General features: G+C 42.8%; 1 long non-coding RNA gene across 1 annotated transcript; it reads left to right on the top strand.

The window, feature by feature from the left end:
- The first annotated feature begins 2,662 nt into the window (after positions 1 to 2,662).
- Positions 2,663 to 14,176, top strand: LOC122175203. The gene is made up of 3 exons (XR_006177340.1): positions 2,663 to 2,754; positions 13,117 to 13,170; positions 13,979 to 14,176. It is a non-coding gene; the product is annotated as an uncharacterized LOC122175203 (long non-coding RNA).
- Positions 14,177 to 22,920: the final 8,744 nt, after the last annotated feature.

Raw genomic sequence — 22,920 nt, 5'->3', positions numbered from 1 at the left:
TATATTGCAGGCAACAGCCATCATGTCAGCTCATAACAAAATGTTGTGGGCCTTCTGCACTTTGTTTTGTGTCTTCTGTGGAAAATTCCACTGGAAGTGATCCATTTTTTATGGAATGGATGTTTGTAATGTTGAAACAGACTCATTTTTGATAAGAGAAGATATGGGGGTGGAGAGATGCTCTGCTCAAATTATTTCAACTAACTCTACGTAGCAGAAGATTGACTCATCTAACTCAGTCTAAAAAGTATGGATTTGCTATATTTGTTTTTAAATAGTTTCAGGGGTTTAATCCCACTAATGAATGAGGAATAAAAATGAGCTTGCTTTTATTTTTCATCCAAAACTAACAGGCAAACATACTTTTGAAAATTGTGAGTTATACTGCTGGACTGCTTTGATTTTTTTTTTTTATTGCTTTGTTCCAAAACCATGCGCTGCCAGTTAATTAAATGACTTACACTGGAAGGACTCAGCATAGCATTTTAAATGCTTCAAGGTGATCAAATGTTCCAGGTTGATCCATGTTAATTTTTTCAGTGTGTCCTGCTTTTCTGAAAAATCCACAAATGTTTTGGGTCCAAACAATGTTAATGCAGTTCTAATGATTATAATTTAACAATTTGTAATGTATTTAAGAAAACAGAGCTTATCAACTTTTATGAGGCTTCAACTTCTCTGGAACAAAAGACCTTAAGCCACACCTGGAAATGAGTTTCCTAAATCTCTTGGATAACTCATAAAATCTTACTTTTTTGAGTATATTTCCTGCAAGGCAGGCTGATGGTTATGCATACTCTATTAGAAATGAATGGCTGATCAGAGCAGGCACAGCTGCAGCAGTGGCATATTAACTCTTCCCCAAAGACCCAAATACCAGATCTTCTACTCCTGATCACATCAGGCCACACAGTGCAAGGGTCATTTATCCTGCCTGGTGACTGACTGAGCAAATGATGTGAAATGATCCATCCCTGCAGCTCTGACCTCATGGTACTATAAGGGCCCAAAAGGAGATGGAGTTCACTGAGACAACTCTTCGAAGTTTATTTCAGATGTGGTGGAGTGTAATGTTTTCTGTTTGGGATTTTATTATCTAATCTGTAACATACTATGTTAAAAACAAACACTCGTCATCTGTTTCCAGACACAGAAATAGTCCTAGATTCCCTCCACCTTTGTACAAAGCATTCCAGTCACAAACAGTGTTTTTTCACTATCCCCGATGTCCTGTTTAGGATGAAGAATGACTCTCTGTTTGGCCTGGATAGGGTTATTTACAAGTGTTTGTAAAATGTCTAGGACTGAGAAGGAAAGGGCAGGCGTGGGGGGGAAACAACCAAAGGGACTGAAGGTGGGAGAGGACCACTAGCAGTTGTTTGTTATATTTAAAATAAAAATCCATACTGGTGCTGCTTTAAAAAATAAACCCACATTTTATTGCCTGCACTTGGGTCCAGCATGGACTATTTTAGCCAGAGGGCTGCAGTGAAAGGTGGAATGTTTTCCACTGATAACATGCAGGGTCTCACTGCAGTACTGGCAGATAAGGCCTCTGAGGCTTGGCATGGCCGAGACATCCAGAGAAAAGCATGTGTCTTTTGTGTTTCATTTGAGTTTCCTTGTGTGAAATCTGTAAAATATCAGCCAGGTCTAGACAGTTCTGTGCCAGCTGTTGGTGTGAGGAGAGCCTGACACCTTCCCATGCATGAAGATCTCTTGTAGGGTGCAAGGCCCCTGCTCTCTTCCCATAGTCTGCCATGAGGCAGTAGGGTGGCAAAGAGATTGACTGTGCCCTGTGTCAGGGCCAGCCCCAGCCTAGCTACCTGGCCATGGCTTGTAACCCTTCGGCCAGGCAGACCAGAGCCAGCCTGAAATCCTGTATCTTTCTTTCCTCACTGCTACACCTTTTAACATCCTCCCAGGCAAAAATGTTGACTTGAAACACTTCATCCTCCAAAGTTTCTTGGCTTTCATGCAGAAATGTGCACTTGCTTTTCACTTCAGAATGCTATCTGAAAATAAACACAGCTTCTAGGTCTGCTTAATCAAGAAGTCCACTGCTGTTATTTATTTACACAGTTTTGGGGCCAGACCAATCATGAAACTCCCTGTTGCGTGTGGTTTTAAGGGGCCTTCCAGTCTTTCTGCAACATTTCTGTGTGCTTAGTTCTCTCTGCTTCCTCTGAACAAATGCTTTTCCAGAGACCTTGCTGTCTTCATTTCACTTTCTAGGAAATAGCAGATGTGTTTATGCAAGCTGGATTTTTCCCACCTTGGTACTTTTGTACTCCTTAGCCTCTTCAGGTGATAAAGAGGAAGAAAGAAGTGGGAGTTGAGAAAGGAGGAAAGGTAAAATCCTGCCTGTTCCAGTTATCTTTATCTTTAGATACGCTTTATCTGAGCTCTAGATAAAGCACAACTTCAGACATGAAACCAGGAATCATAGAATTGTTAAGGTTGGAAAAGACCTCTGCAATCATCCAGTCTAACCCTCACTCCTTCCCTGTCTGCCCACTGTAGAGGAGCTGTTCGGTCACAGCTTGAACTGGTGATTGAGCAGCTGGTGAAGGGATGTGGTTGGTCCAGGGAGCACAGGCAAATTGTTATCACTTGTGGTGCTCACCTGACCAGGAGGAGTGGACTCAGTGTGGATCCACTCTGAGCTTGCCACTGAAGGGAGAGAATCTCTTGAACTTAGTCTTCATGTTGAGATGGAGTGCTGTATAGGCAGAGAACTCCTTCACAAAGTGGGTGAGTACAGCTTTTCTAGACTTGGATCCAGCATATTATGGAGCATGTTAAGTGTTAGTCATAAATTATGATTTGACTGGTTTTCCAATATATAGAACCTTTTTGCAATTTATGTCTAGAAAATTTAGTCTACCTAATATTCAGTATCCTGCAAGATATTCTGCTTTCAGTGAGGCTGTAGTTTGCAGTCACACACTCTTGAGCAACTCCAGTGTTACGCAGACCCCACTCTGGAGCTGAGTCTGTGCATCAGGCAGGGGCTCAGGCTGGTGCCAGGCAGCACTTTATGAGGCTTGGACACTTCACATAAAAATACTCTAACATCCAAATATCCTTCCTAGTTTTCAGCTCCTTGATTGGTAGGATATTCTTACCTTTCTGGCAGAGCACAAGGATGCTTGCCTTGTTTCCATTTGATTTCTCCTGAGTGCTGATATCTGCTAAACAGATCAGGAGGATATTTCTGTTCAAAGTACAATCCTGCCTACTCTCTCTCAGTTGTGATGTCTTGCTGCCCCTATCTCACTACTGTTTAGAAATGTGCAGGGGAGAGAATTTCTGCTTTTTTTTAATTCCTATTATTCCTTTGAACAGAGAGCTTATGATCATAGGCAGCATGTAGGCCTAGTGAGGAGAAAATACAGCACTAATGTTGCTATGGAAAGCTGCAGCAGTTCAAGAAGGGCAAGCTGCAGAATGGATTGAGCTGTACCTGTTATAAACCTCCTACAATTTTACCAAGGGCTTCTGGTAGATTTCCAGATACTTACATTGGTCAAATGTACTTAATGTGCAAGATAAAGAAATAATGTCAAGAGTTTTGTGCGTGTGGTCTGATTGAGGAACACTGTTCTCAGAGTTATTTAATTTGTAGAGTGGAAAAACAGATTGTGGGTCAGAGTGTTTTATTTTATAATCTACTACTCAGTAAGGAAACAAAATACCTGTGGGGCCCTAATTAGCATGTAGTTGCATCACTTGGAGACTGCAGTATGCAAGCTGTGGGAATAAAATGTTTCAACTTCAGCACTGAGGAGAAGTTCCCATCCAGGAGAAGCACCTGAGCTGTAGCTGCAGCTGGACACCTCTGAGGCTATGCACATCCTTGGCTCTCTATTATTAAAAATACTCTTCGGAGCATTTTAGTTTGGATTTGTTGCATCACATATTGAATCAATAAACCTTGCTTGATGAGCAAGCAGGTTGATAAAATTCACATCTTGTTTGGGGCTAATCCACTTCTACTGAGTTGCTGCAGCATCATGAATCTGTGCGGAGCATACAACTTCTGTGATGCACAAAGGCTGTCTTTAACCAAAAGAGAGAAACGCTGGGTTGTTCACTCCAGGATAGTGGTCTTGCCAGATGCTTAAAGGAAGATGGATTGTAAGACTGAGTCTAAGGATGATAACATTTCCTTTGACTGGAGTAGAAGTGCAGGGAATTTCAGTCCCTGGCTATGCTACTGGTTGGAAATTGGTTGTCAGCCAATGCCATCCACATTTTGTTTTTGGTTCTATGATTCGAAACTAGCTTATGGATACTTCATTTCCAAGTTTCCTTTCAGTGTTTTTGTGATAAAACTTCGTTATTGGACACCAGAGCTGCATTTGTGAACAGCACTGCAGGGACAGGAGTTAAAAAAGAAAAAGAAAAAACAAACAAACAAACAAAAACCTGGGACTAAAGAATTAGGAAAGCAAAATAAATATTTCTGATGTTCTTGGAACTCTTGCAGGATTGCAGCATCTTTGGGAGAGGTGGAAGCAGCTCTGATACTCTCTGTTAGGCAGCTCCAGCCATTCCCTTGCCTTAGGTCTGCCACTGACAGCATCAACCAGCAGCACCAATCTGTATCTGGCAGGAAGGCTAGGTATGGGAATTCAGCATTTGTAATCAAGTAAAGTTGCTGCAAGGACTAAAGAATGAGGTCTGTTTGTCTTTGAAATGAGGAAATTCAAACACTTCTAGATGTTCTATACGAGCACTTATGAATGCTTCCATGGGATCTGGTGTTGAAGTGTTACCTCAGACACCACCCATGAGTAAGAGTTCATTCAACAGGCACAAAAAATTATTTATGCCTCCACAGTGGAGTGATGTAGCCAGATGTAACGTACAGTGAAACTGTTGGGCTACAGTACCCACTGGTGCTCAAGGCACTGCCTAGCAGGGACTACAGGATCCTGGGCATGGCAGGTGACTGAGCTGCAGCCTCTGTGGTGCTACAGCAAAATTATGGTACTGCTGAGCATGGGAGAGCAAAGGAGCAGGAAGTGTGAAGTGCCTTGAGCTGGAGTCTGTCCACAGTGCTATGCAGAGTGTTGCTTCACTTGCAGAAGTTGCCACGGTATTTTAATAACTGTGAGCGATTTAATGGCTCATCTGGAAAATGGCAGCACTGGTACAGCTTAGGTTCATGCCACAAGCATCACTGCCTTTGACTTTCTTTTGGAAATTAGTTATTATGTGCCTTCCTTTATACTAGCATAGTCACACATGTTGGCAGATCTGTCCTTCTGTGTTCCTGGGTTGCAATTTTTCTCTCTCCAGTCTGAAATATTCTTCACTGACAGCATGGGACCAGGGTAGGCGTGCTGAGAAAATATGTTCCTCTGCAGGACACACTTTTATCTCTCTTCTTAGACAAATCCTTCTCTGTCCTTCTCCTTTGTCTGTCATTTGGCTCTTGTGAAGGCAGAAGCATCTATTTCAATTCAGCAGGAACATCTGTTCTCACATCTTTCTATGTACAGTGGCATAGAAAAAGATGACTGCTCATATGGCTTTTGCAATTGCATGTAGGAGGTCTTCAAAAGGTTCTGTCCCAGTGTCCAAAGCCCAGTTGATGCCTTCTGGTCAATGTTGTTTCTCTGCTCTATTTCAAAACGTTTATTCTTCAGGCTGGTACAGACTGTACTGGAGAATCCAATTTCAAAATGCTTCCCTTGTAACTGTTATAGTTGTTTTGTTGTCCTTTCCTCTAATTCTTCTTTCCTTTTTTTGGGTCTATCAAGAGACTTGGGAAACAATAAATAAAATTGCTGTTTGAGTTTATCTTAGGAGAATATAGGATGTTGGCTTAAGGAACTTTTTTGATTATCTTGGCTAGCCTTGGACATTTCCTTTGGTGCATTTATAATTGCTTTGAGAAACATGTTTGTAAAGAGCTTCTAATATTGTAGATTCAACTACTTGATTTCAGACACATAGCTGAATTCTGCCCCCTGTCTTACTGGAATTGCCCCAGCATAACAGAAGTGTAATTTGTCCTACAGCTCGCAGGTATTTCATTTCTTCATTATAACTCACATATTGCTTTCAGGATATTTGTGTCTTGGATGAAATTTTAAACTTCTGGGGGAGGTAATAAGAGGGAGAAAAGGGGACTACATAATATATCTAACAAATATGTGACATCTAGTTTAAAAATCTGTTGTTTTCTTTCAATAAATGAGGAAAAAACAATGCAGTCATATTCCCTCATTCCCCAGGACATTGGCATGAATCCTGGATCCACTGAAGTGTATAGGGAGATATTAATTAATTAACTTCAAATACCAGATTAACTCATAGTTTCAGTATATCTCCATTCTAATGTGGATATAAAAAGAACTTGGATTAATGATCACAACTTTGTTCAGGTATTTGAGGGCTCTTAATAGTGACAGTTCTTTCTGCAATTTGATATCATCAACATATAAGGTGACATCAAAGTCAGTGCCTGGAATTCATTATTGTTACAGCACATTAAGCCTGCAGGCTGCAACGTTGGCCCTGTTAAGTCACTTGCAGTTTAATCACAGATTTCAGAAGCACCTAGATTTCATTCTAATGCTGCTGTTGATAATCTGTTAAAAAAAAAAAAATAAATAAATAAATAAATAAAAATATATATATATATACACACCACACAGGAAAAACAAAAAATTCTACGTGACCAAAGGCTTCTACGTGCACTAAGGAGCTTGTGGAGTTAAGCAGAAGGCAGTGTCTTGTCTTCAGCATTGATCCAGAGCTGAAGGAAAGGAGCAGGTGAGCCTGGTCACAGATAAGAAGGGCAGATGTGGCTGCAGGGAATTGTCATTTTGTATAAACTATTTTTTCCACTCTCCAGACTTCAAAGAGTAGGTCATACTAGTTTGCTGTCTCTCAAATAAAGCTTATCTAAGGATGTTTTTGCAATTTCAGACCCATAGAACGTGCAATGGGACAAGTTTGGATTTCTTTATTGCTGTAAATCCAGTATTTCTATAGCTAGCTTCATACTTAACTCAAGCTATAGTTCAGATCTTCCAACTAACTCATGCTTCCAAGATGAGGGACATGATCTAGCCCTAAGAACAGAAAGACAATAAGTGCTATCTATTAACAGGCAAACCACAACACAGTCTTATCCAGCCTAGTCACACACTTTGTCTGAGCCAGGTCTGCCCGCAGAAGCCCTGGCTCTGCTTTCTCCACTCAGGCCATCAGATGAAAAGTAGTTGAAATTGTGGTAAGCCTGCATTGTGCAACTGGATCACGTTACATCATCAAGTGAGGAGTCCCTCTGTGGCCACAGACTGGGAAAGAATGTTCAACATCAGGTCAGTCTCTTCCGAGGCTCCTAACAGTGACTTTTCTGTGTTCTGTTCTTTGGATCTAAAGTGTTAATATTTAGTGGCAAAACCTGTCAGACCTCCTGGTCCCAGCAGATTTGTTCCACTAAAGATTGATCTGGTTCAGCATCTTGGATCATCGCAGTGATACAGGCAATGAGGTGGCCTTACTTGAGCAACCCTGAAAAAGCTCAGACAAAGACAAGGCTCAAAATCTTTTACATCAGTGTTGTCACTGAAGATGGAGTCTTAGGTTTTGTAATTGCAGCATCAGGAAGGCAGGTCTTGCATGCAGCAGATGCAGTTCTGTAAAAATGGTGCAGCTTTGGCAGTTGGTAATTCATAGAATCAGAGAATTGTTTGAATTGAAAGGGACCTTTAAAAAGATCATTTGTCCCCACTCCCCTGCAGTGAATGGGGACACCTACTGAATGATCACAATTCTCAGAGCCCTGTACAGCTTGATTTTGGATGTCTTCAGGATCCGGGCAGCCACCGCCTCTCTGGGCAACCTATGCCAGTGCCTACCACCCTTATTGTAAAAAAAATAAATAAATTCTTATATCCAATATAAATCTCCTCTTAACTGGAAACCATTTCCCCTTGTCCTATCAGGCGTACATGGAAACCTCGAGTTGGCTTTTTGCTATGATTAGTTTCATTTGCAGAATAAAATTATCAGGTCATTTTCTTGTTTTTTTTTTTTGGGGGGGGGAAGGCGGGGGGGAGCACAGAGATGGTTTTCATGGGGTTTCCATTGCTACCAGAGAAGTCTGGAAGTGCTCTTCCAGGCTGGTGGGGATGTGTCAGGGAGTTGTGTGCAGGGTATCTTATATGATGCTGATGTTCATAATGATCCATTTAAAATAAGCTGTGTGGGCTTGAATTTCTTCCATTTTCAAGCAGTATAAATTGAGAAAATCCTGAGAAAACCATAGGTTGTTTCTGTAGAACAGAGGATTAGGGAGGTCCCTATTTCAATTCCTTTTTCAATTTTGCATCAGGATTCCAGTGCAATGTGGTATAGAAAAGGGACACTTCATTAGGAAGCCCTTTGCGTAGTTAATTGCATCCCTAAAATAATACATTCCTTATGTGGAAAACTATGGTCTGATCTACTGTCAAGCACATGGAACCTTGTGAGTCCAAATGAAATAGCTTAATAGACTGTTACAGACAGACCTGTGAAAGTAGGTGGATTTTTCTGCTCAAGCTGCAGTAGTGTGGAGGGCAATGACTGAGTCCCAGTGGTTCTTGTCAAAATGAAGACTATTGCGTAATTCTGGGCCTGAATTTCCTTGCACTGCTGCTGCTTTTGCTCTGCAGTTTCTCCATTCACTTTCCCCAAGCTTTTAAGCAAATCAAATTTTAAAGCTGAACACTGCTGTCAGGTCTCCTGGCTGCTATTAGGAAGGAACTGTGTAAATGTCTGCTGAGTGTAAATCAGTGTAGTGCTGGGAGGGCAACCTGATTAGCTAAATCTGAAGTCCATTCGTGGTGCCATGTTCTGGCTGGCTGTGATCAATTCTACAGTTTTAAAGCCAACAGCAGAAAAAGGTTTCAAAAAGCTACTGGCAGAGTTCAGGGGCTCCAGCAAGCCTTCAGATTGAGAGCATAGTTCTGTAAACATGCTTTTGGAAGCATTTACAGGAACACTTTGTTCTAGATCTTGGAGCAACACAGTGTTCAAACTCATTCATAAACTGTTTCCCAACTTCCATCCGCCTTGCAGGCTTCCACCAGTCACTGAAATCTATATAATTTTAAGGATGGTTCTATTTTTAAAATAAAACCTGGTATATGAGCAGCTTTCAGCATGTGTCAGGAAGAGATAAGTCACCCAAAGCTATGATGGCCCACTAGGGTGCCTTAAGTGGAATCAAGCTCCTGTCTGCGCAGTCCTTATTAGGATCTTTCTCTCCCTTTCCCTCTCTCTCACTTCCTTTTGGCATTTGCTCTTTAAAGTGAACAGCACCTGAGCTGGCATCCTGAACCTCACCAGTCTTTGTGGAGTTCAAATTGAGTTCAAATGTTCTAATTAAAATGTGCTCTTCCTCTCTCCATCATTAGATAGATGCAAACAGACAACTGAAGCTTCCTGACTGGAAAAGATTGGTCAGTGGCCTTATATCCAAGGGATGAAAAATCCCCGCTGGGAAATATATCCTTATGCACACTGCTTGACTCAAGATATCTACTGAGTCAGAGCAGTATAGCAGCTATATGAAAACGTTAGCTATTCTTGCCATGATCTTCTGGGAAAGGATTTTGTCCTCCATAGTTGGTGTCTGGGTCCCTGAATCTCTGTTCAGATCTGATGTGTGTTCTTTGCCTCCAAGTACCTAGGATGGTGTGAGCACATTAACTTTCTGTTGGCTTTCCTTGGAATGATTTGTTCTTCCCATTGGAATAGTGCTGGGAACTGAAGGCTCAGAAAGAGAAACAGGAACTTTGTGAACAACCAACTGCCTGCTACAGCTGCTTTAAAAAAAATAAAGTTCTGACCCCCAGTCATACTGCACTTTCTCTACCCAGAATCATTTAATTCTTGACACTTGTGTTTCATTTTTTAAAAGAAATAACAGTCTCTGATGTCCCAGGTTGGCTTTAGAATGGGGAATGAAAATCTATTTCCTTCATAAACAAAAGCCAAATACATAGAAATCTTCTTGGTGCTTTTTTTTAAAGGCAAAATGCAATAGTTCTGCTATGGGCAGTGCTTGCCCTGGCATTTTTCGGGAAATGATGGCTGCAGCTGCTTGGATCTGAACCTTAGATCCATTCAGAATCCACTTCAGACTCAGCTTGTGCTGTTCCTATTTCCTCATTTCTTCCTTTTTCATGAGAAACATGACTACAAACCTGGTTGATAGATGGGCAAATTCTAGCCCAAGCTCTTCTCACACTTTAAGCTACTTAGGGGAGAAAGATCTCCTGTCGGTAGGAAGCACAGAGGAGCTGTTTTACATCAAACTCAAGAGGTGTTTAAATAGCTCTAATCTCAGGCCTGAATTTCCTGTTTGCCCCTTAACCCATGCAATATAATCCCCATCATGGCTAATGTACCAAGGCTGATCAGAGATCACTCAGGCTCCAAGCCTGTACTGCTACAAATTTGTAGAAAGAAGCCTATCTTCATCACCAATATCTGTAAATCTTTGTCACTTCTAAAGAGGGAAAGAGAAATGATGCTGAAGACCACCCTTTCTCAAGACATTACTGTACCCTTTGCAGAACCTGATTCATTCCTTCCCTGACAACTCTTGTGCTTAGATAATTGCTTGGCCCTGGCTCCAAGTGCTGATTATTTTGGTGGAAGCCAGTCTCTGATAGGAGCTCCCAATGCCCCTCAGCTCCTTCTGCCTTTTTCATGCTAACTCAAGAATTTCAACAACAAAAAAACACCAAATCATCAAATTGTTCTTTTCATAACCAAGAGCATGGCAAATTGGCTGTGTTTTCTTCAGGAATGGAGCTGCCCAAAATCAGTGTGGAAGAGCAGTTCCCCATGAAAGCTTCCCTCCCAGTCTCTGATGCAACCCACCACTGAAGAACTAGACTCATTTGCCTGCATACACAGCCTGCAAATCCTTTTTCCTGCAGTAGTAACGTTGTTGAGGCTGTGATGAAAGGATATAGGCCAGTCAAAGTTTGTAGAAGGAGATAACATCTCTTATTAGAGTAGCTAATACTGTTGGAAAAAGCAGACACGCTTTTGGAAGCAATATTATCCTTTATTATCTCACTGTTCACTCTCCCCTGTGACCTCCCTACCATCCTTCTTCTGAAACAATAAATACTTACAAAGTGGAAGGAAACCTGACCCTCTGGGGCAGGTAAGAGACAAAGGCTTATGTCTGACTCCTGATCCCTGTACCTCTCCCATTTGTATTGGTAAGAAATCTCCCAATGCTCAAGGGCTTTAAGTGGCCTCTGACTACCCCTCTGTTCTGTGCCAGAAAAAACAACAATGAGCAAACTCGCTTGTAGTGGCGTCAGTAATGATCATTTCTGATGAGGGTCCCTTGTCTGGCCTCATTGTGCCCCTCTGTCAGCACCTCTTGGGTCACTGACAGCCCATTGGCAGCTGGAAATTATAGACTGGTAATGTGTTTAACATATTATGGAGCGCTGGTAGAGGATGTATGGGGAAAATCTGGATTATGGTTACTAATGCAATGGAAAAGGTTTCTCTGGGGTCGCTGTAGGATCTCCTTTGCCAAAAGTGTGCCCAGGCAATCAGGAAGGCTAAACATATTCTGGGCTGTGTAAAGTGTGCCAGCTGAGTGAGGAAAGGGATTGTCTTACTCTATATTGCGTGGCCTCACCTTGAGTACTCTGTGCAGTTTTGGACTCTTCAGCATAAAACTATTAGTATCCAAAGGAAGACTACAAAGATAGTTAAGGATTTGGAGGACAAGGTGTGTGAGGAGCAGCTGGGGTCCCTGGGTTTGTTGAACCTAGAGGAGGGGAGCATTCATGGCAGCTGCAGCTCCTCGTGGGGGGTGGATGGGCAGTGCTGAACTCTGCTCTCTGATGACAGTAACAGGGCTGGAGGGAACAAGGTGGAGCTGTGTCAGGAGAGTGTCAGGTGGGGGTTAGGAACAGGTTCTTCAGTGGAGGGCAGTGGGCATGGACCCAACTGCTGGAGTTCAAGAGAAGTTCAGACAATGCTATCAGATGCAGTTTGACTTTTGGTTGGTCCAGTGTGGAGCCAGGAGTCGGACTCAATGATCCTTGTGGTCCTTTCCAACTGGGAAGTATTTTGCGATTCTATGATTCTGTAAAAGTAATCAAAAGATTAGAGAAATGTTTGTCAGAAATGGCTTTACTGATGAATACTTTGCTGTGCCTAGGGACAGGGAGATGGACCAAGTCAAGGTGTTGTCAGCTTCCTTTATGTAAATCCATTTTCATTTCAAGGCTGTCAGCTTCCCAGCCATCTCTTTGCAAGCTGGTCTCAGCTCTGAGATCTTTTGCTCCCAGCAGGAAGATCAAGGACCTGATCTCAGTGCTAACTGAAAGCCTGCATGCTTTCTGCTGGGGTGTTCAGTAGAGAAAAGAATTACTGGGTGAAGAAGTATCATGTAACCTAACCAAGTGTCTTTGGGTCTTCCTATGATCCTGGCCAAAGTGAGGCATCTATTCTGGGACAATGTAGCCACCAAGCCACCTCCCAGAAGAATAGAGAAGGAGAAGAATGTCATGCTGGCCGTGATCCCTTCTCTCCTGATGGCAGCTTTTCAGCAGTGGGTCCCAGTGCAACATCTTAAGAGAGATAACAATTGAGGTTGCTGGGATCGTAATGTGGGTTTCAGCAACATTTTTCAATACCACCAGGAGAGAATGATAGAGATCAGGCTTGAGAAATTTGCTTAGGCTGGGAACAACACCTCCAGGGGTGGTGCAGCCTGAGGTGACAGCGGGAAAGCAAGTGATGAAAATCCATGAGGATTCTGAGAGTGGAGAACATACTTATTTCATATTGATAGGGAGTAAGGAGCTGCCAAACTTACTCACTGCAGGGTTTTAGCTGCCTGAATAACCATATGCCATGTAACTTCGGTGTTATTTCATAGCTCAGTAATAGCTTCCATGCTCTGAGTGTTGCTCAGGACAGAAATGACCGCAGATCTCTGTTCAAATCAAGAAATATTGATCCATTTCAGGAGCCAGGGATAGCGTATATACACACAGACAGGCCACCCAGCTCTTGTTTTTAAATGAAGATAGCCATCATAAGCATTTTTTTCTTCTCTAGAGAGTATTCTGAACTGGCTGGAAGCTTTTGGAAGAAGGATTTTTTGGGAAGGAGGTAAGGAATTAGGAAGAGAAAGAGTGACAGTGAGGTTGTGAAAACATGTCAATTTAAACATAAATTTGTTTTCAGTTTTTTTAGCACTGTTGTTCTGATTCATATCAGTTGTTTGATTATATTACAAATCTAAATTAATTTCATATTAATATTTTAAGTCATGTTGGTGTTATTTAAGCTGTATTATGTTTTCCAAAAAAAACCCCAAACAGCTACCTGCCCTCCCTTGGGAAGTTACTGCTACCCTGAGTTCTTTCAGTCAGCGGTTTCAATTCCTTTTGAGTTAACTCATATGTCCAGCTTTCTAGAGCAATGAGTTTTGAACGGCTTGTTTCCCTGCCAGCAGGCACTGCTCAGGTTATAAAACTCAAGTCCTATTTGGTCCTTCATTAGCTAAGTCTCATAGTGCTTTTCATGAAGGAGATGGGTTTCACCAGGACCTGTCATCCCACAGGTCTCTGGAAGTGAGCAGATGCTGTTTGTAAAAGGCTTTTTAATAAGAAGCTAATCCACAAGAGAAAAGTAAAATTAAAAAATAATAGAAGAAAAGAGGGCAGAATAAGAGGAAACAATTTTCCATCCAACGTGTGAACAAGCTACAAAGCTTATTTCCTATAATATTGTTGACAAAAATAAAAAAATAAAAAATAGGCAAGGTCCTAGTAGGAATGATATTCCGTATAGACAACAAGCATATCCACAGTTATAAAAAATAACTGGCAATATTGCTTTAAAAAGTCATTGAAAACTCTGGTTTCAGACTCAGAGCATTCAGATGGCTGAGGACATTTATTTTTTTACTTTGCAGGGTACCTTTCCTAAAAGCACTGGTGTCTGCTAGCTACTGTCGGAAAAGGAGGAACCACTCTGCATGGGCTATCTTTTACTGTGCTGTACTGTCCTTAGTCTGTACTCTCACTCTCTAAACTGAGCAGGCATTGAAATATATTGCTTAATATTATTCAGAAAGGAGTTGATAAATCTGTAGATTAAAAAAAAAAATACCCTGAATCACACTGAAAAAGAAGCCAAAAGCTTTTATTTCAGAGTTGTTATTCTACACTAGATAAATCAAAATCTTCCTATATGTACGCTGTTGTGGAGCGGAAGACTCCCTAGGAGTCTCACAGATGGTCTGCATATTTGGGGTACCCAGTGGCTAACTCTCTTTCCTGTATAAGGGCAGAGCAATTGTACAAGGGCCAGATTAAGATTAGGACATGATTGGCTGAAGGATGACTTCATTTTTTTAATGTCATTCCCCAAACTTCAGAGAACATAACGGAAACAATAATTTGTTTCCATGAGCATTAGCCCATAAATTGTGATCAAAATCACCTTCAGGGTGTTCCAGCCTAATCTTCAAGCCAATTCTGCACGTTCCTTATCACAGAATGGTTGTGGTGAAGGGCCTTTATATTATATTATCTCTGATGTCATCTGGTTGGCCTAATTGAAGATGACTGGGTCTCTGATCTATTGAGACTACACTTCTCTGTCTTCACACCTCTCTTGGCCACAGTAGCTGCTAAGAAGAGCTCAAGGGAACACTGATATTCTTGACTGCCAGCCCAAACATCTCAGCTGGAAGGAAGACAATTTCCCAAGTGATATCCCTTCCCCCATGAAGGCTTTTGGCAGTTACCTTGCTGCCATCTCCCGTCACAAACATCTGGCTGTAAGATCAGACAGCAGCAGAGCCTTCTGACCCCTGATCCTGGCTGACCTTTCCCTACCCTTAAGAAGGGGGGCTGCTGTTGTGTTCTGAACTCTCAGTGGCCTCCAGATTGTTCCCACGACCATCCTCCCACCTGGTGCTGGCAGCCTCAGGCTGGCAGCCCTGGGTGCAAGGTCAGGGATGAGAGAGGAACTCACAAGGCAGCCTTCTCTCCAGGGTGCTCCAGGATCTTCTCTGTGCATGTGGGCAGGAGCAGTACCCAATGGCCATTGTGCTGCAGCCAGGCTGTCACCAGGTCTCCTGACCCTGCCAAAACATCGTCATCCACTTAACTCTTTAGGGTGTAAAGGTGACATCAGACCCAACTTTGCTCTTGGTGATGGTGATGAAAAGCTAGAACAGTGGTACTAAAGCCATGATCCATTCCTGTGCAACCAGGATATAGGGTTTGCACATCTGTGCTGGCATCCTTGCCATAGAGAAACTTCTGGCTTTGTATCCCCACAGAAAAACAAGAAACAAATTCCATTGTCTGTTTCTGCTCTCAGATGAGCTGTGTTTAAGAAATTATGCATCAGAAAAAAAAAAAAAAAAAAAAAAAAAAAATAAAGTCTGCTCCTAGTCCTAGCCATGGAGTTTTCTCCAGAGCCCTTCTCACTGTGTGCTCTACACCTCCCCCTCCTCCTCCCTGTGTTAGCTGGAGTCCATCTGCTCCATCACTGCAGCTCAGTGAATCTCACGTCATTCCCATCTCAGCTAGAGATGTGCCTGAGCTGCAGGCTGTTGGATGGAGATGCCTCTGTTTGTTTCCCAATGTGGGAGGAGGGGATGAATCTTCTCAACTTTGCCCCAGTTCCTTAAAAAAAAAAAAAAGCTGACAGTGAGAGGTGACTGTGGCAGTGGACCTGGTGATGGCTAGCTTGGCCAGGTGCCCCTCACCCTGCTCTGCTGTGCAGCCCTGTTGGGCTCTGTCCCTGCTTCCCACGGCAATAGGCTATTGTGTCAGACCTGGGTAGCTGTGACATCATTGCTGCTATGGTTCCATCACCAAAGGGCAGTCACAGTCAAGACAGCTCTCCTCCATCCCTGCCAGGATGGTGCAGGCAGGGCAGCCTATTTGCTGTCTTTACTGCCAGCACTGCTTAGGGTGTGATGAGACAGATAGACAGGCAGCCTCCAGGGAAAAGGAAGGTAAGTGACCATAGGACAGGACAGATGGATCCCTGAGGTTGCAGCTCAAGGGATGGAGGTGGGTGAGGCGGTAACCACACTCCCTAGTTGCACTAGAGATTGTATGCACAGGGCATGGTGTCCCCCCCAGGGCTCTAATATAGGGAATCCACTTCTCTGCCTACTCTGGTAGATCCTGCTTGCAAGAGGGCATGAAATGGAAGGAGAAAGCAATCCAGAGTGTCCAAGAAATGGCTGTGAAGCAGATGTCTGGGGATCATTATGAGAACACGCTCAATCTTCCTGGAGCAGCTGAAAGCTTTACTGCCAACAGCACTTGGCTGCCAGTCTCCCATTGCTGTACAAATGATGATAATGCTTTTTGCTACTTCTTCTCCACACGTTCTCCTCCTCCCCTGGGAGTAGGCTCTCCTTGGCAGCCACAGGGTTCTTGTTACATGTGAAGTGCTGTTGGCAGCAAGGGCTGGGATTGAACAGAGGAAGGCAGACAGTAAGGTCCCTCTGCAAGCTAATAACCACCAGTACCCTTGCTGCAGTGTTCTGTGCTTATTGCAGAGCTTCTCCAGCTGCCTTTAAAAGGCAGCACTTTCTATTCACAAGCTTTAATTAGGGGCTGGAGCGTCAGAAGCATTTTGCTTGTAGAAAAGTAGCAATGAGTCTCTTTCCTTGCAGTAGTACTGGCCGGAATCCTGCAGCTGAGTCCCTGGCACAAAAAAGCCAGGAGGCAGCTGCTCTCTGACATGGTCTATCATTTGTCCTTGCAGGCAGCACTGTCCTGCAGCCCCCTGGTGGTTACTCAAGGTCTGTCTCAGCTTTGTGCAAAGCGTCTCTACTCCAGGGTTTAATCTGCTTTGGTGGCGTTTAGCAGTTACTCAAGAGTTGACAACAGCAGCTCCAAGGAGCCCTTCCTGCACTGTTTCCCTGCTGATGAAGGGCTGTCTGTCCAGCACTGCAAGATATTCCCAACAACGCACTGAGCAATAGGAACACAAACCCAGCAAGTAAAGCCTTTTCAGCCATGGAAATACTCTTTAGTGCCAAATAATAATGCAGAGCTCTTGTCCTATTGTACCTCTTTTGTGGAGTTACAGAGACACCCCAAGTGCCCTGGGTGTTCATTTGTCCCTGCAGCAGTAGTGTTTCTGTACCTGACTAATGTATGAAAACAGCTTTTCCACCTAGAGTTTCAGGCTGAAATGCTTGTAATTCGGGCCTGCAACTTGACAAATGATAGCAACAAATAATCAAACACCCTAGCCTTATGTCTGGCAGACCTAGCCCAGTCTGAATGAACCAGGGGTTCATAGACAGCACCTCTGGAGATATTTCCTTTGGCGAGAGAAATTATAAAAGTATGTACCCTCACTTGTAGATGACAGGGAGCTATTCCGACTCACAGATGTTCCAGTTTTGCCATGTTTTTGGATTAAGAATCCTCATCCTTCTCCAGAAATATTTAGTGCTTATACAGAGGTTCTGCAGTGCATGTGTGAGAGCTCTAAATTCAGCCCTACTGCATACATGTATCAACCTTGGAGCTGCTGAGCAGAAATCCAGCAGACTCACTGTACAGATAGCAAAATAACAGTGAGTCAGACTGAAGGCAAGCCTCGAGATTTCTTCCTGCAGAACCCTACTTCTTCAGGCGCCCATGGGACCTTTCTCAGGGATTTTCTTCCATTAGCTACACAGGCCTGTAAACTGGGCCTCTGATTCCTTGTGGGACGCAGGATTGTTGGATTTCAGTAGACTCTGGCATGAGTAAAAGGCAAGAGATCACTCTTCTGACTTATTCAGAAATGAGAAGCAGGCACAAGCAGACCTGCACCAGCCAGGAAATATTTCTCTGGAAATCTCCCCATGCCTTTCTGGTGAGATTAGTAACAGCACAGAACTGTTCTGAATGCAGATGCCCATTTATATTTAGCAATTTTCAAGCACTGAGAATGTGTGGAAAGCTTCATTGACCACAGAGAAAAACCGACTCAATGCAATTACTGCACTTCCTTCAGATCAAATAGGTGTAACATAGCAAAAAGATAAACCCTGTACCAAAACATTTCTTAAAGAAGCTTTATTACAGCTAAGCCCAGTTCCCAGGGGCCTTTCATGTTCTTTGTATTATCAAGTCATGGATTGACCTAGCCAAAACACATTTGTACTCTAGAACTGTGTTTCTTCACTTTTGTTGTTTCCTAAATCTCCTTAATAAAAGTTCTGAAAGGGCTGGCAGGAGAACATGGGAGAAGAAAGCCAAGCGCAGCATTCCTGCACAGCTCCCTCTTCACACAGGGACGTAGAGACTCAGGCTGAAGGTCTGGCTTAAACCAGCTGACCCTGACAGACTAAGAGCTGTTCAGCCAAAGATCTGCCACACCTCATGCTCCTTTCTCCCCACTGCTCTGCTCTCCCCCTGCCGAGCCCATCCTTTGTGAGCACTCGCTAGGTTCTGAGGTATAAAAAAAAATGTATTTTCTGTTGAAATCTTGGAAGTGTCTCAGTTCTGAAAATCTTAGTATAGTTTAGCTTGCACTGAGATTGCAGTTAAGGAAGAACCAGCTTCTTAGTGGTGGTGATGCTGATTGGAGGATTATTTCTGGGTTTTTCCTCATAGACAAAATAAGCAATCTAGATATTCAGTGGGAAATTTTTCATTAATGAAAACAGGTTGTCTAATTTGGCCAAAAGTCAACTCTCTGCTGATCTGACAAGCTTTGAAGCCCCATAGGAGCAACAGCCGGAATGCTTCAGGATGCTCCTCTCCTGAGTAAGCTGTGACATACAGCTGGATATCTCAGGTTGGATATGAGCAACATTTTTTTCTCAGAAAGTATGGTGAGGTATTGGTACAGGCTGCCCAGGGAGGTGGTGGAGTCACCATTCCCAAAGATGTTAAAGGAAAAGGTAGATGTGGCACTGAAGGACATGGTTAGTGGGCATGGTAGGGGTAGGCTGATGGCTGGATAACATGATTTTTGTGGTCTTCTTCAACCGTAACAATTCTGTGATGTTATGATTTTGTGGACCACTGTTATGTGTGTGGTGTGGGAACATGGATCACCTGCTCCACTTAATCTTTACCTTTTCCTAATGCGTTCTCCTCACTGTATTTGGGAAAGCTGAGATCACCAACAGATCTCATTCATATTTGCCTCCCAAACAGCCATCCCTTGTATCTAGCTCTCTGAACTTTCATCTGTTTGCTCATCCCATGTGAAAATCTATCCCATACCCTGTTCTTTTCCTTCCCTCTTCCAGCTCCAGTCTGGCCCACACCTCATTATTTTTGGACATAGTAGGTGGGATTTTATCCTGTAGCTGTGCTGAGAGCAGCTGGGGAATTCAGTCTGCACAGAAGATATCCCACAAAACACAGCACTGTGTTAGGAAAGAAGTTGGAAGAGTGAAGGGTCCAAATTGCAGACGTGTCAAAGGAAAGGCAGGTAGATCACAAGCCATGATGATGCTACATCCATCATTTTACCTTCTCATGAAAATCCTCAGCTTTGGCTGGAACATGGAGTGGCACAGCACAGCTTAGGAGTGGGAAATAATGTGTTTTTAGATGTCTGTGTTTTCCTATTGTTTGTCAAAACTCATTTCCCCTCTCTGGCTGCCTGTGCCTAAATAAAGCACACTTAAAAATACAGACAATGCATATTACACATGTTGAAGCTGCATTAGGTCATCCCACGTGGCTGTGCTGCAGAAGCAGTGAGGCCATCCGTATCCTCGGGGGTCACCTCCAGTCCCCACTCCTTCTGCTGTAGTGCCTTTCACCTCGCCTGCAGGAATGTTCAGCGCAGCACGGCCATATGGGTGCCAGGGAAAAGCAGATATGTACACAAAGAACAGGAAAGGAGAAAGAATGACGGGGGAATACATCAGTGGATTGAACTGCCTGACAGCCCTTCTGGGGGCTTTACATCTTTTGTTTCAAGTATGAGATTTTTGAACGACAATGTCTAAGCTGGTTAGCTAATATACAGGTGTGAAACCCTCAGCAAGAACATATAAGGTATAAAAGAAAAGCAGCATCCCCCAGAACTGACACACTAACCTCTGCCTTCGCAGAGCTCCTTTTGACCTTTTAAGTCATAGGGTTTTCTCCTAAGCAACACTAAAGAAAGCACTGCTTTCTTGGATGAAGGGAGTGCTAGAGAGGGGGTTTTCTCATATATTGGTCACACTTTCATGCTCTATAATAGTACTCACTGACTCGTTTCTCACAGCATGCAAAAAATTTGACATCAGAAGCGCAATTCTGGGCAATCTGATCTAGCGCTTGATCTGATAGTTGGCAATTCTGCCCATAGCAGGGGGTTGAAACTAGATGATCTTCGAGGTTCCTTCCAACCCAAGCTATCCTATGAAACTGTTCTTGGCCTGAAAGGTGCTAGACACTGATACCCAAGAGGAACAGGGGAGAAATTTTGTCTGTGGACTGTAGAGTGGTTCCTTGCTCATCTCAGCAGTACTACCTGTCAGCAGCTGCGGGAGAAATGAAGATGTGGGAGAGTATCATGGGATGCTGGGTTTTCATCTGAGGCTTTTGGTGTTGGCATGCTGTACATTTCCTGGTGGTTGTGAAAAGTCAGGTTTTGAGCATTCATGAAATGATGTCAACATTTTTGACAAACTGTAAAAAATGTGTACTTTTTTTGCATACTGTAAAGCCCACCTTTAATAATGTTTAATGAAATTCATCCTTTCTGAGGTGAAAACTCTTTGAGATTACTTTTTGTCTTGGAAACAGCAAAAAAGTACTGGTCTTATTTTGAGTCTTAATGGTAAGTGAACAGTTCTATGAACATTCTTTGAAAATCTTTGGCTTAGACTGCTTAAACTGTGTTTTGTTTCATGCAGAAAGTAACCAAAAACTTTTCCAGTGTGGGGTTTGTTTGTGAATTGTTCACTCACTTGATACCACTGAGGAAGCTGAGCAGCCTCTGCAAAGACTTAATTTTATTTTGCAAAAGAAATAGACATTTCTTTTGAAATTGAAATGTCTATTTCTTTTTTTATTCTATTTCTTATATTATCTATTAAATATTAAATTATATTATCTATTAAATATTTCTATTTCATTTCTTTAATTGAAATGAAATACAGACATTTTGCATGATAGGACAACTGCTTCAACCCTCCAAGTACAGCTCCAAGCACCTCAGTCTACCAAAAAAATTCAGAAAATGTTTGTGCTCATTGCATTCACATTGCCTGTAGGATTTTTTTTCCTTTGTTTTTATGCTGGGATATAATTTGTCACACTCAAGCCATGAGGATTTTGATTTATTACTTAATATGTGTGTCGCATTCCACCACTGTGGCTCCCAGACTCAGGAGCTGCAGTAGATGTATGAGAGAAAAGTCAGTGCCAGAGAGAGCTGTCAGCACATCTTGTATTCTCTGTGTCCTCAGCAAGCAGTGTGCTGGCCCCTGCACCTGGCTTTTACAAGTCTCTATCACTATTCCAGCACTCCTATATGATATCCAGATTTGCCTCCACCTCCCACATACCCAACCTCATCCCGAAGTTATTACTACAAATTGGCTGATCTGTGAAGCTCGTTCAGAAGTGCTAAGAAACTTTCACATGTTGCTGAACAGCAAAGCCCTTCCTCCTTTCTCATTGCAGTTACCCACATTCTGCTGTTAACAATTTTTTATCTGGGGGTCTTTTGACCCTCTTTTTTGTTTCATTTATCCTTACTGCAGTTCTTGTTTCTGATGAGGTTTTAAACTCTTCTTGGCAATAAAACCCAGAAATATTTCACAGCTACTCGCCCACATGAAAATACTTTTGTGACCCTGATGCTGATTGGACAGATAGTGGCTTTTATTTTGTATTTCAGTGCTCCATTTGTATAGTGAGGAGAATAGCAATGCTCTGGCCAGTGGATAATAATCTGAAAAACATGTTAAGCATATACAACCCTAGATGTGCTTTCTTATGTGCTGTGTCTGCCTCAGCTTACATGTGGTCTCATTAACAACCATTGCTCAAAATAATGTTGTGTGATAATTCCTAGAGTTGGATCCTGGCTTGACTCAAACTGAAATCCAAGTGTGTTAAGGCCAATTCTGTTTTTTTCTTTCTTCTCTCCTGAGTTCTTTGCAGATCAGGCTTCTATTCAGAAGCATTATGCTGTGCAATCCTCATGACACTGTTAATAAAGAGTCATTAGCACAGAGGGTCCTGCTGCCTTGTGAGAGGTCAGTGCCACATCACTTGGCATGATGGGGATTATTTGGGTTGAGAACACCATGATGGGACTAGGAAAACCTGCATTCAGTTCCTTGCTAAGCAGTCACAAACTTCCATCTTTTGGCTAAATCACTTCATCTAGTTTGTGCTTCAATTGTCCATCTGTGCAGGGTAGATAATGTTTCCCACTATCTTCAAGCAGTGCAGTCATCTAAGTCTTTCAAGGTATTTTGATATCAGAAAGATGGGGACAAAGACCAGAGGGATACAGACCAATAAAAATCATAGGCTCCTTTAGACTGTGGAATCATAGAATCATTTGAGTTGGAAAGGACCCTTAAAGACCATCTAGTCCAACTGTCCTGCAATGAGCAGGGACACCTACACTGAGATCATGCTGCTCAGAGCTCCATCCAGCCTGACCTTGGATATCTCCAGGGACAGAGTATCCTCCACTTCTCTGCACAACCTCTTTCAGTGCCTCACCATCCTTATTGCAATAAACATTCTCTTTAGATCCAAGTTAATCCTCCCCTCTTTTAGTTTGAAACTATTTCCCCTTGTCCTATTCCCAACAGATGCTTCTACAGAGTCTGTGACCTTCTTTCTTACAGCCTCCCACAATACCCATCCGTACCATAGAACACAGTTGGTAAATACCAAGAAAGCAAAA

This window comes from Lagopus leucura, unplaced genomic scaffold (assembly GCF_019238085.1).
Source record: "Lagopus leucura isolate 7727_CA_CO unplaced genomic scaffold, USGS_WTPT01 Super-Scaffold_739, whole genome shotgun sequence".
NCBI classification, from domain to species: domain Eukaryota; kingdom Metazoa; phylum Chordata; class Aves; order Galliformes; family Phasianidae; genus Lagopus; species Lagopus leucura.
This window is presented reverse-complemented; position numbering and strand designations above follow the sequence as displayed.